Raw genomic sequence first — 13,523 nt, 5'->3', positions numbered from 1 at the left:
TTTCTGAAAGGGAATAGCAAACAAAAGTGAATATTCAAAGGTGCATTCAGACTCATGTATTTTATTCTTGCAGTATGTTTACTGTCATACCCTTCCATGATTTTCACTCCCTTCACCCCTTACTCTGTGGTCACTGTTTGCACCCTGCCTCACCTGACTCCCTGTGATAGTACATAATGTCTTCTGTCTTTTGAACTTTCTCCAGTAGTCATCAGAAAAGTTTGCTGTTACTTAACTTTACATGTTTCCTTTGCAAAATTAAAAAAAATGTATTTTAATCTCTCTTTTCACTGTCTTATGTTCATTAAAATACTTCTGTATGTGTTTACTTTTTTATTATAGCTTCAGTTTTGTAATTGTGTCATCTGATATTTCTTTTGTACCACAAAGTATGCTGTGTCTTGAATCATGGTTGAAAACTACTATTTGATTATCCTACCTAACTACTCATTGGAAAATGTTTTTAGGGTCTATACTGAATTCCAGGACAGATCATGTTTCTTTTCTCCATGACAGCATACAGATGATGATGATGTTTTACTGCATGTGTGATAGAAACAGAAACATTTAACTGTAAGGTATTCATAAAAGCACTGGGGGGATGTATTTCTGTATCATTATTATTACCATTAATAGGCTGCATATGAGAAAGATACACTGGTACCTGCAGACCCTATTGATTCAGGGTACCCATCTTTTATACTTGCTTCCAACATAAGTGATTGAGCTTGTCTGGTGACATCATGAAATGTCTCACAGCCATGATCATCTGTTCTTGCGTATTCTCTATGAGAAGATAACCACAGATACCTCAAGCTCTGCTTGTGGAGCACATTTTAGGATCTCCTAGTGAGGTCTGTGGATTGTAGCACTAAGGAAGAAACACATCATCCTGAGGGAGATGATACCTATTCAGCAAGCTGTAACAACTTTGCAGCCAGTCCTTTAATCTGGAAGTGTGAAGATGTCACAGACAATACAACAGCAATGTGGTATATGACCAGAAAGGGGGCGGTCCCTCTTATCCTCACTGCAGATTACTAATGATGATCTTGAAAGAGGCAATGAAGGTGAATATGATTCTTTAAGCCACTTATACCTTAAGTCAGTAGTATCCTGTGGCAGATCCTCAAAGCATAACTTAAGTCAGTAGTATCCTGTGGCAGATCCTCAAAGCATACCTTAAGTCAGTACTATCCTCTGGCAGATACTCAAAGCATACATTGTCAGTACTATCCTGTGGCACATACTCAAAGCATACCTTAGGTCAGTAGTATCATGTGGCAGATCCTCAAAGCATACCTTAAGTCAGTAGTGTCCTGTGGCAGATCCTCAAAGCATAACTTAAGTCAGTAGTATCCTGTGGCAGATACCCAAAGCATACCTTAAGTCAGTACTATCCTGTGGCAGATACTCAAAGCATACATTGTCAGTAGTATCCTGTGGCACATACTCAAAGCATACCTTAGGTCAGTAGTATCATGTGGCAGATACCCAAAGCATACCTTAAGTCAGTAGTATCCTGTGGCAGATCCTCAAAGCATAACTTAAGTCAGTAGTATCCTGTGGCAGATACCCAAAGCATACCTTAAGTCAGAAGTATCCTGTGTCAGATTCTCAAAGCATACCTTAAGTCAGAAGTATCCTGTGTCAGATTCTCAAAGCATAACTTAAGTCAGTAGTATCCTGTGTCAGATTCTCAAAGCATACCTTAAGTCAGTAGTATCCTGTGGCAGATACCCAAAGCATAACTTAAGTCAGTAGTATCCTGTGGCAGATACAAGCAAACTGATGCCATTCACTCATGAGTGCATGTTTGGTAGGAATATATTTTTGGACATAGAAAGTAGAAACTGGTGAAGAATGGATCTGTTTGATTCATCTGAACCCTTATCTCACAATATTGTGTTCTGGACTACCTTAGTGGGAGTTACGGATGTTGAATACATTTTTCTGTCAGCTGGAGTTTGGGAACTCTTGCATGTATTTCCTCTAATTATCCTTGTTAAATAAAATTAATAATTCAATACACAGGAGGCTCAGGGTCAAAAGTTTACTAGTGTACACCAGGAGGCAAAAAACGTACAAGTACAGAATTTTGTCTAGCATGAAACAGGAAGCACACAATTTTATATAGTTCCAATATTCAAGCTGTGCCCACCTTACTGACGTAGTATGTCACAGGGCATCTACATCACTTTAGCTTACAGTCCTCTATTCAGAAAAACTGCTGATGCTGTATATTTTCAAAAAGTTTTCCTCTGGTAACAATACAGCCTTGCTATCCACCTGGTCAGATATAATGTCTTTCTGTAAAGTTACTTCTTCAAGGTTTCACATCAGTTCGAATACAATGGTGGATTCAATCTTCTAATACACATCTTTGTTCACTGTAACTCTTTCCCACCAGCTGCATGCTATCTTGGTAACACATATACAAGGCCAAATCATCCCAGCAGGAAAGAGCAGAAGATTTCATTATTTCACACATTTAATTTCCTGACCCAGCAGATAATCACTTGTGAAAAGCATAAACATTAAAACTTGCTAAGCTAGCATCTGCCAGGATCAAAGGTCAGCTTGCTTCAAGCCACACTGCAGTTTCAAAACTACTTACATTTACACATGAATTAATCCTTTCTGTTATATGATTAATAGAATAAAATGCATTATATATTACTTTGCTTTTAAACTAGCATTTCTCATATATTCAAATACACATTTTTCTAACATTTTCCCCCCTATTAATACTTTTTATTCTATTTTGAAGTATGCATAGTGTCATTTCATCTCCCAACCTCTTCCACTTAGGATTTTCAGCTAGGTGAGTCATTCAATCTATACTTCAGAAAAAATGTCATCTGAGATCAATTTTTCAATCTCAATATCTTGATACAAAGTTTCAGTAACAGATACATCAATAAAATCTTTGATTAGTCTTTTCATGCAGGGAATTCCACAGCAAACACATGCTCCTATTAGGAGTATACCCACACAAATGGCAATCAGAATATTTATTAGGATGGAACCCCACCCCACAAATAGATTCTGGAAAAAGTCTGTCAGTGGGTTTGGGCCTGGTTCAGTCATGGCTGATACTTGCTGAATTACCTCTAGGTGATTATTAATTTCATGCCTGTTGTCTGGTATGTATGCACAGCATTCTTCTTTGATAAGCGTGCACGTACCACCTCTCGCCGCTAGGGTGAAGTCAAGAGCCATTCGATTTTGTAGCACAACAGTTCTCATTGCATTCAATTCATCAGTCACCAGTTCTAGGGCAGAAAAAGTTGCATTACTCGTTACTTCGAGAAGTTTCGACAACATCCTCAGCTCCCAGATCGATTTGACTGCTCCATAGGCTGGGAATATTCCTGCCCAAGATATAACACTGTCACTTAAGTCCATATGTGTCAATTTACTTTTGTCTTTCACGGTATTATGGTCTTTCCAGCCAGCTTCAATCCTTCCAACTGGATTTACAGGTTTTTCAACTGGACCTTGGGGTTTCGGGCTGCTTCTCTCATGTTTCGTATCTTACCCAAAGGTAATTCTGCAGTATGTCTTATTGCCGGAACCAGATAACCATAAAACAACTGCCGGACCAATTCTCAGGTAACCATTTATATGCTTTTTTTCCCACAAATAAAATAACAGTTTTCTACTTTAGTACTAATACGCATTAACCCTGCATGAAACATTTTCTGATCTATAACTGACAATTGTTTAAACAAAACAGGATTCTTGCGAATGCCATTCATGGTTGTTTTCAGTGAGTTCAAATATGAGTCATAATTAGTATTGCAAAAAGTATTGTCATTACTATTCTTAATATAACACCGATAATATATGGTTATATTACAATTGCTCCAGCCCAACTGGAGAGTATCATTTTTGTAAAAACATACAATTCCTTTTTGTGTGACAGGTAAACATAAAGCTATTTTGTCCTGTGATCTCACAGTTCCTGTGTCGAAGAGTAAATTCTCCCAAGTCTCATTTATCCCCAAAGGGACAGCGTACATTATCAGTCCTCCATATGCTGTTGGTATGGCTGTACAAACCCATCAATTTGAAATGTTCATAGTCTCTGCATATACACGCTTCATGGCTAGGTATGTGTTAAAATTTGGATGCCAGTCTATAGACGTTTTGTCACGCCTTCCCACTTTCACTTGTGTGGTTGTGTGTAGGATAAACCACAACAAGAGGAAAATTGTCACAATTACAGTCAGTAAATGTATACTCAACAAAATGATTATGCAACATCTCTGGGGTTGATCTAAATTTCTATTCGCTTTGTTTTTGGCCATCTTGATCCTGTTGTGTATCGGTCACGAAGTTTTTATCAAGTTGAAAGTTCTTTACCGGTTTGCAGTGTGTCAAATGAACCCAGGACGTCCTCCCGGCAGTAGGCTTTGCCAACAGAACCTGGTATGGTCCTTCCCACTTTGGACTCTCCCAATTCTTCCTCTTCGTCACTTTCAGCCAAACCCACATCCCAGGGGCCAAGACTGCTTCTACCGGTCTGGTCTGTTCCTTATCTGAAAAAGAGTTAAACTGCAAAACAGATTTATTTGTTAACAGTTTCCTCATATAACTAGCTAATGAACTGTCAGCCTATTGCTCTGCAGGCATGAGAGCTTTCCACTGAGGCACATAATATGCTCTCCCAAAAAATCATTTCAAAGGGAGTCAAACCCTTCACATTTGGAACCGTTCTCATACTCAGCAGTGCTAAAGGCAGACAGTGTATCCAATTCTTTTGGGTCTCCTCAACTAACTTCCTTAGTTTATTCTTAAGGGTACCATTGTACCTTTCCACCAGTTCTGCTGACTGTGGGTGGTAGGCACAATGCTTCTTTAAGGAGATACCAAAAAATCTCCCAAGTTGTTGGATTGTCTGGTTCACAAAATGAGTGCCATTATCACTATAAATCCTTTACGGAATGCCAAATCTAGGGATTACTTCTTTTATCAGGGCTTTCGCCACTGTTGCTGCATCCGGATTTTTGGTTGGAAAAGCTTCTACCCATTTGGAAAACATATCTACAATAACTAAACAGTATTTCTTCCCTTCACACTTATTCAATTCTATGAAATCCATACAAATAGTATGGAACGGATATGGTGGTATAGGAAAACTTCCTTGCTTGGTTTTAAATGCCCCTTGTGCATGGTGCTTGTTACAAGTATGACAAGCTGCACAAAATTTTTTTGTGTAGTTTGTGTATCCATATGTTTGGAATATTCGGTTTACTAACTGTACCATCCCCCCTGTTGAGACATGGCACTGCCCATGGCTCAACAAAGCTGCATATCTAAATAAATTAGACGGCAATATCGGTTTTCTCTCTTTGGAAATGTACAGTCCGTTTTCAAGAATTGCACCTCGTTTTTTCCATTTTTGCTTTTCTGCTTTTGTAGTAAGCGTCTGCATTGTTTTTAACATGTCTAAATTTAAAATCTCGGAGGGTTGTAATTCCTCATTCAAAAGTAAAGTTTCTGAGGCTGCTTGCTTTGCAGCTGCATCAGCTCGTGCATTGCCTTTTGAAATCTTATCCTGTTGTTTTGTATGAACTACACATTTACAAATAGCTATTTTGGTAGGTAACTGAATAGATTTTAATAACTCCAAAATAAATTGCGCATGATTAATAGGTTTTTCACTAGATGTTATTATTCCTCTATTTTTTCATTGTTGTGCAAATACATGTACTGTAGAAAAAGCATACTATCAGTATATATGTTTACACACTTCTTTTTTGCTAAAGTACATGCCCGCGTCAAAGCTATCAATTTTGCTGCTTGTGCAGATATGTTATGTGGTAAGGACTGGGCTTCTAAAATGTTAGTGTCTGTAACTACTGCATACCCTACCAGATTTTTTCCTGTAGGACCCCTTTTGCATGAGCCGTCCACGTAATATTTCACCTCGGCATTATCCAAGGGCATATCTGTGAGATCTTGTCTAGGCAAGGCTAGCTGTTCAATTTCCTGCAGGCAGCTGTGTGGTGTGCCATCCGCAGTAGTTGGAAGTAATGTTGATGGATTTAATGTCGTACATTGTTCAGTTGTCATATGAGGTTGGCTCAGCAGTATAGTCATACATGAAAGATGTCTAGCAGGAGAAAGGTATGCCACTTTTTCTTGCAGTAAAATTATTGCAACTGCATGAGGCACTCTCAGTGTGAGAGGATGGAATAACACCACTGAGGCTGAAGCCTGTACTGCCATTGCAGCTGCAACTACTGCTTGTACACAGTGAGGCAAAGATCTCGCCACTGGATCTAACTGCGATGAATAGTAGGCTATGGGGCGTTGCTTGTCCCCATGTTGTTGCATCAATACTGACGTCATATATCCTTGCTTGCAATCTACGGTCTGAAAGAACCGTTTGTGATAATTTGGGAGTCCTAAAACTAATGAAGAAGCTATCAACTGCTTCAACCTGCAGAAAGCCGTTTCTGCTTAAGGTGTCCATTGCAAAATATCTTGTGCTGCCATTGGTGTCTTATATATCAAGTCAGTCAGTGGAGCAGATTCCAAAGCATAATTTGGTATCCAGCTCTGACAAAAATTAGTTATACCCAAGAAGGACATCATTTCCTTCTTGGTTGCTGGTTTGGGTGCTTGCAAATTTGCTGTTTTTCTTTCCTCGTCTAATATTCTACCCTCATTGGATATTACATATCCTAAGTATCTAACTTGTTTTCTCCAAAGTTGTAACTTACTTTTGTTTACTTTGTGTCCTTGTGTTGCTAAAAATTTCAATAACGCTACTGTATCCTCCCTGCATTGTTGCTGGGTGGGGGCTGCTAGCAAGATGTCATCTACGTAAAGTAGAATTTGACTACCTCCCAGTGGGGTAAATCCTGCCAGGTTGCTAGCCATTTCTTGTGCAAATATTGTTGGGCTCTCACAATATCCCTCTGGTAGTCGAGTGTAGGTATACCTTTTACCCTGAAATGTAAATGCAAACCAATATTGACTATCAGGATGTATAGGTATCGAAAAGAAAGCATTGCTGATATCTACCACAGAGATGTATTTCTGTTGCGGTTTTAAATCGTTTAACAAAGTATGTGGGTCTGGCACCGTAGGTGCTCTAGGTATTACTGCATTATTTACAGCTTGTAAATCTTGTACCATCCGCCATTCCCCATTTGCTTTCTTAACAGGAAATAGGGGTGCATTACATGGTGAATCAGGAGATTCTACCAGTACTCCTTCTTTGAGTAAGTGCTATTATAGGCTTAATTCCTATTTCTGCATCCTTTCTCAAAGGGTATTGTCTTTTCTGTGGTCTAAATGCTGACTTCGTGGTAATTGTAACTGGTCCTGCTGTTCGAATAAGTCCTACATCTGACTTGCCTATTGACCAAAGAGTTGTTGGAATTTCACATAAGGCCTTTTCTTCTTCTTCTAATAAAAATGCTAATCAGCTGTCCTCGCTAGATTGCAAGAGAACAGCTGGATGTGTCTGTGTCAACCAATTCAGTTTTTGTTTCTGTATCCCTTGTTCTGATAGTTCTAAATTAGTCTGTTTCTCCCATCTTGTTACTTTTTCTCCTAAGTCTGCCCATTTTACATTTTTATTCTTTGTCAAGCTGACGTGGTAATCGATTTGATCTATATAATGCAAGGAATTCTTGAGGTAATGAACAGTTAACTACACTGTTCCCCTCAGTATCCCAGTACAAAGTACGCAATACTAATCTAGTTGCACGATTTCTGAACAATTCTTGCTCATACTCTCTATCAGGTCCTGGTGTAGTACAGTAGTATAGAGTACAGTGTAACAAATGCTGTCGATCAGTGTCGAGGGAGGGGGCTTTACTGATGGCTACGTTCATCAGTTCATCGGTTACTGCCCCTGGACCAGTTGTGACTAGGTCCTGGCTGTACCAGTAAATTTCACCCTCCGATCGCACTACAAAGGTATCCATTTGTCTCTGCGCCTCCATACCTTGTACAGTTGGAACTACTGCTATGCCAAATATCTGCATAAGGTCCCTGCCCAATAGGTTCACTGGACACTTTGCAGAAACAACAATTTTACTCCTCTGGGTCATACCTGAAACAGGGTCAGTTATTGCTATATCATGGGAAAGTGGTTCCCTGTATAGCTGTCCATTCGCTGCTTTTACTAATATATAATCAGGTGATTCGGAATGTTCTGGTAACTTGGAGGGGTGTATCAGGGTCCATGATGCTCCTGAGCCACACAGGAATTTGACTTCCCTTCCCTCTACCAGAAGTGTAACTTCCGGTTTCGTATCTGCTAAGTAGAGCTCTAAGCTCAATAATGCTAAGTCCAAAATTTCACTTTCTTCATCCTCCATATCTACTTGCACTTCCTCTATTCCTTCTATCACATTTACATTTGTGTTTTGTTTATTAACTTTTCCTGATGATGTCTGACTTTCGCATGATGTATCTTCACTATCATATAGTCAGTCCTCATCTCCCTTATCTTCTGTAATTACCTTTTTGTTTTGCTTACAATCCCTTGCTAGATGTCCCTTTTTCCCGCACTTGAAGCATTCACCTCTCTTTTTCCTTTCTTCAAAATCTTCTGATCATTTGTCAGACTGTTTGTTTCCCTGGGCATTTTTCTTGCCCTTTTTACCTGACTGTAACACAAATACTTCAGCCCCGTCTTCAGCAGTGAAGACTTGCGCCTTCTTTTTACTATTAAAATGTCTTTCAGCATGTTTAGCGTATTCAAGTAAGGCTTGTAGCCTCCCTGTTTGATGGTCTATCATATGCTTCGTAATGAAGCTACTAATAGGTGCAATGCAACCTTTCAAAAATGCATTTTTCAATTGTTGTTCATACGGGGAATCATTTGTTTGGTTCTCAGGAACCAACATACCGCTATGATTATTAAAACATTCTAATAATCTAGCATAGTACCCATCTATTGTCTCATTTTCCTGTTGTATGCATTGATTAATGCAAGTCCAGTCTGCTCTAGGTTTCCATTTCTCAGAGATTCGGTCTGTAAGACCTTTCACTCTGTTGTCTAATTCTGCGTCACTATGTGGGAGTGGTTTAAGCTCTGCATTACGAGGATTCCAGGTGCCACAAATCATGTGCCAATCTGGACCTATAATTTGTCTTACTACTTTTTCTACTTCTTCCCCATTCAAGTGGTAACTCAACCTCATGCCTTGTAAGTCTTTCAAAAATGTCGTAAAATTAACTTTCGGATGGGGATTCCCTTAGTAGCTTTCCAGATATCCTCCGGTGTCCATGGCCTATATACTAAGAGTGTTGGGTTTTGCCCTTCCTGTCCTGCCTGAGGATTTGGAACCTCTATAAGTGGGCATATTTCTTCCTCACTCTCATCCTGTAGGTTTCTCTCTATTTGATATGATTCTGCGTCCCTATGTATTTTACATGTCCTGGATCTAGTTTCAATAGGATCTCTAACAAACGGTTGTGGTCTTGCTGAAACTTCAGGATAACGCGGAGGAGGACCAGCCTGTCCACTCGCTTCATATCCTGAAAAGGGTAAGGGAGGGGGCAAGGGAGGAGGAGGAGGAGCTGTTGCTATTACCAAGTTATTATCTTCTTTGTCTAAAAATAATGTTTTTGAATTTTTCAGCTTCTGTTCTCTACGATTTGCTTCCTCAATCCACCTGTGTGCCTGAGGAATGCCTAATTGGTGTTGCTTTTTTGCCTGACCTCCCACATCAGATTTAAGTTGCTTAAGGAGTTTAACTAGTGAGGTTTTATCTAGTTTACCATCAAATTCATATTTGTTAACCCATTTCGTATAATACCGAACGTTATCAGAACGTTGTAATTGCATGTATTTTGCGTCTTCAGTTAGGGGTGGATCTCGCGATGTTTTAGTGCACTGATTTCCCATGGCAAAGAAAATGTTACGCAACCCTTTTTATCACGTGATATCAGAAGTTCAGTTCCTTTTCACAGTTTATCTAGAATAACTGCCTACCTTATTCTGTTACCCTGATCTATGACCAAATATACAGTACTTCCTTTTGTCCCTGATCTGCAAAACAAATCTTGACAACAATATACTGTAACCTAGTCCCTGATCTAAAACAGAAAAAAGGCAAATTCTTCCTACCTGAGCCTCCGGTATTGAGCCATCCAAGATCCGCTCTTCGGCCCCAGATCAGAAAGTGGCCAGCCTCTTTAAACGACAATTCAGTCGGAGGTCTTTTCACCCAAGGAAAAACATTTCGGTAACTTCTCCTGTGCAGTATTCGACCACCGGTAGACTCTGATCTGCAGCTGTCCGAGGGAATTCCGGCTAAGAAGGACCAAACTGTTAAATAAAATTAAGAATTCAATACACAGGAGGTTCAGGTTCAAAAGTTTACTAGTGTACACCAGGAGGCAAAAAACGTACAAGTACAGAATTTTGTCTAACATAAAACAGGAAGTACACAATTGTATATAGTTCTAACATTCAAGCTGTGCCCACCTTACTGACGTGGTATGTCACAGGGCATCTACATCACTTCAGCTTACAGTCCTCTATTCATAAAAACTGCTGATGCTGTATATTTTAAAAAAGTTTTCCTCTGGTAACAATACGGCCTTGCTATCCACCTGGTCAGACATAATGTCTTTCTGTAAAGTTACTTCTTCAAGGTTTCACATCAGTTCGAATACAATGGTGGATTCAATCTTCTAATACACATTTTTGTTCACTGTAACTCTTTTCCACCAGCTGCATGCTATCTTGGTAACACATATACAAGGCCAAATCATCCCAGCAGGAAAGAGCAGAAGATTTCATTATTTCACACATTTAATTTCCTGACCCAGCAGATAATCACTTGTGAAAAGCATAAACATTAAAACTTGCTAAGCTAGCATCTGCCAGGGTCGAAGGTCAACTTGCTTCAAGCCACACTGCAGTTTCAAAACTACTTACATTTACACATGAATTAATCCTTTCTGTTATATGATTAATAGAATAAAATGCATTATATACTACTTTGCTTTTAAACTAGCATTTCTCATATATTCAAATACACATTTTTCTAACAATCCTCATGGCAAAAGTGCTTCTAACGAAAAAACAGAGATAGTAGGCAAACACAACTCCCATACAGGCTGCACTGTGTGTGCTAATAGAACTATGCACCAACACATAGTACCTAAAATGTGTGAGTACAGTGTTCCATGGGTCCTGGAATTTCAGACGTTTGAATCACCATATATGCACAAAGTCCTGAAAATGCAATGTAATAACACTGACCTTTACAAATGAAGTGAGAGACTATATAACTTGCAGGGAAGGTACTTCATACTAAAAATGACATGTATAGCAATTTATAATATTGAGTAAAATCTTGATTTCTCAAGCTGTCTGTTCCCCAGCTCCACATCCTTGCTAGCTAACTCTGCTAACTTCTGGGTATAATGAAATGAAGAGAACATTCAGTTTTGTGCTAGGATAAGTATTCTTTTTACACTTGGGAGGAATGACCACTATGTTAGTACATTCAGTTAATGGGCAGAATAGAGAGACAGCCCCCGCACTGTGGAGTACAGAGGGACTTAATCCCCCTCCCCACAAAAAAAAGAGAAAGTGAGACATGTACTGCACTTTATTTTGTAGGTGGGACCAGTCCTCCCTCAAGTAACCATGGCCTAAAACTGCAGTCATGTGACACTAAGGATGTCATCATGTTGAAAAGATCTGATCAGATGAGTGATAGTCACCTCTGGCTAACTCAAAGTCCTGTAATGACATCTTTCTGTAATAATCCTGCTATTCAGATGGTTACTGCTATGGTAAGTACCATCACCAAGCTGTACTTTGTGGCTGTCTGCTGACTTGCAGGTTACTACTTTATGGTGTACCACAGGTGGACAACCTTTATTAAGCAGAATGTTCAGCTGCTATGTAGACAGACTTGATGAGTTATTGATACTTGGACATACCATACATTTTAAATACCATGTCTGTGCTTGTCATTAATTACTGTTAGCAGATCTAGTGAACATTTTAAAAAACTCTTCTCAGAAAAGTTTAAAAAAATAAACAATATTTTGCCACTGATCAAGACACTTCTCTCTGCTGGTTCCCAGAGGTGAACCAAACAAAATGTGCTTAATTACTGCTCTGTCACTGGTGGTAATGAATGCTTCCCTCTGTGATGTACTGCATTATGTGTCATACATATCATACGTTTAACTTTGTCACAAGTTTTTCTCTCCATCTCTTCTGTAAATACTAGTATCTAACTTTTAAAACTCAGTCCAGCCAGTTGTTGTTGGAATGTCACATTTCCAGTAACCTACACACAATGTTAGATTCCTGGACATCAGGTTAAAGAAAGTCATATTAAAGAGCATAAGCCAAACAAATGTAAATGCTATTAAAAAGGCACAAGCAGCAATGTGTTTGTGAAAAGGTCTTATTTACAGTGACAGAAATTACTGTGTTCACAATCTGGTATATTACAGTACAGAATAAGTCCTAAATGATATTTCTTCTAAACAACATTTCTTATCTTGGAAACCATATAACTTGGGCATATAGTCTCAGAATCTCAGACTTGATGATTTACATAATGGCAAGAAATTGCTTTCTATGTTTTTATTTATTGAAATATTAATAGAAATATAGTAACTTATGCCTGCTGGCATAAATAAAAGCATAATTCTGACTATCTCTCATGCTGTACAATTTACAGTGCAAAGATCAAAGATAACTTTCTCCAAAATAATCAACATTTTTCATGACATTGTGGTCTACTTTGTCTGTTGTTTTTGAAATATTAAAACACAGTTGGAAATACTGCATATCTTCATAAAGGTCTTCTAGACTTTACCAAAATTTCACTTACCCAAAATTCAGAAGATTGAGACAACATCAAAATTCTACAACACTGAACATTTATATTGCCGAACATCATATCAATGAAACACTAACTGCAACAAAACAAAACAAAAAAAAATCTAACCTTTTTAACATTTTTGCAGGGGGGGCAAGCCCCCTGCTCCTCCCATGTGGGGAGCTGTGCCCCCCCCTGCAAATTATATATGCCAACACTGAGATCGCATTACAGTGAGGAAAAGGGTACTTTTCCTGATCCTCACTGTACAGCAATCTCCATTCAGTAGCTTCAAGTGCTGCATTATGTGCTCACCTGGTGTTTCGTTGATCTGACTTCCAGTAATGTAAACGTTCGGTGTTGTGGAATTTCAGTGTTGTCGTCTCGCTCTTCTAAATTTCAGGTTAGTGAAATTTTGGTAAAGTCAGGTAGACTCCTTCATAATTACTAGCAAGTAGGTAGCAATATTAACATAGTACATTATACGTGGACAGTGTAGTTTTTTGCCTCCCACCATGACATTTCACACTGTTTCTCAATAACATGTAGCTTACTTAGCTACAAAAATGTTAATGTATCAAATAGTGTTGAATATCTCTACTGGAGTGCATCATACATTAAAAGTCTTAATTTCGTTTTGTTTTCACACTTTGCTGTTTCATATGCTGCCTGTTATTAATGGGCAAATCATTT

The 13,523-nt window shown here is 38.8% G+C and overlaps 1 protein-coding gene across 1 annotated transcript in view; it reads left to right on the top strand.

The window, feature by feature from the left end:
- The window catches only part of SYNE2 (spectrin repeat containing nuclear envelope protein 2), a 3,814,665-nt gene that overhangs the window by 556,322 nt on the left and 3,244,820 nt on the right, over positions 1-13,523 (top strand). The window lies entirely within an intron of this gene.

This window comes from Protopterus annectens, chromosome 6.part0 (assembly GCF_019279795.1).
Source record: "Protopterus annectens isolate FY-2018-M chromosome 6.part0, PAN1.0, whole genome shotgun sequence".
NCBI lineage: Eukaryota > Metazoa > Chordata > Ceratodontiformes > Protopteridae > Protopterus > Protopterus annectens.
This window is presented reverse-complemented; position numbering and strand designations above follow the sequence as displayed.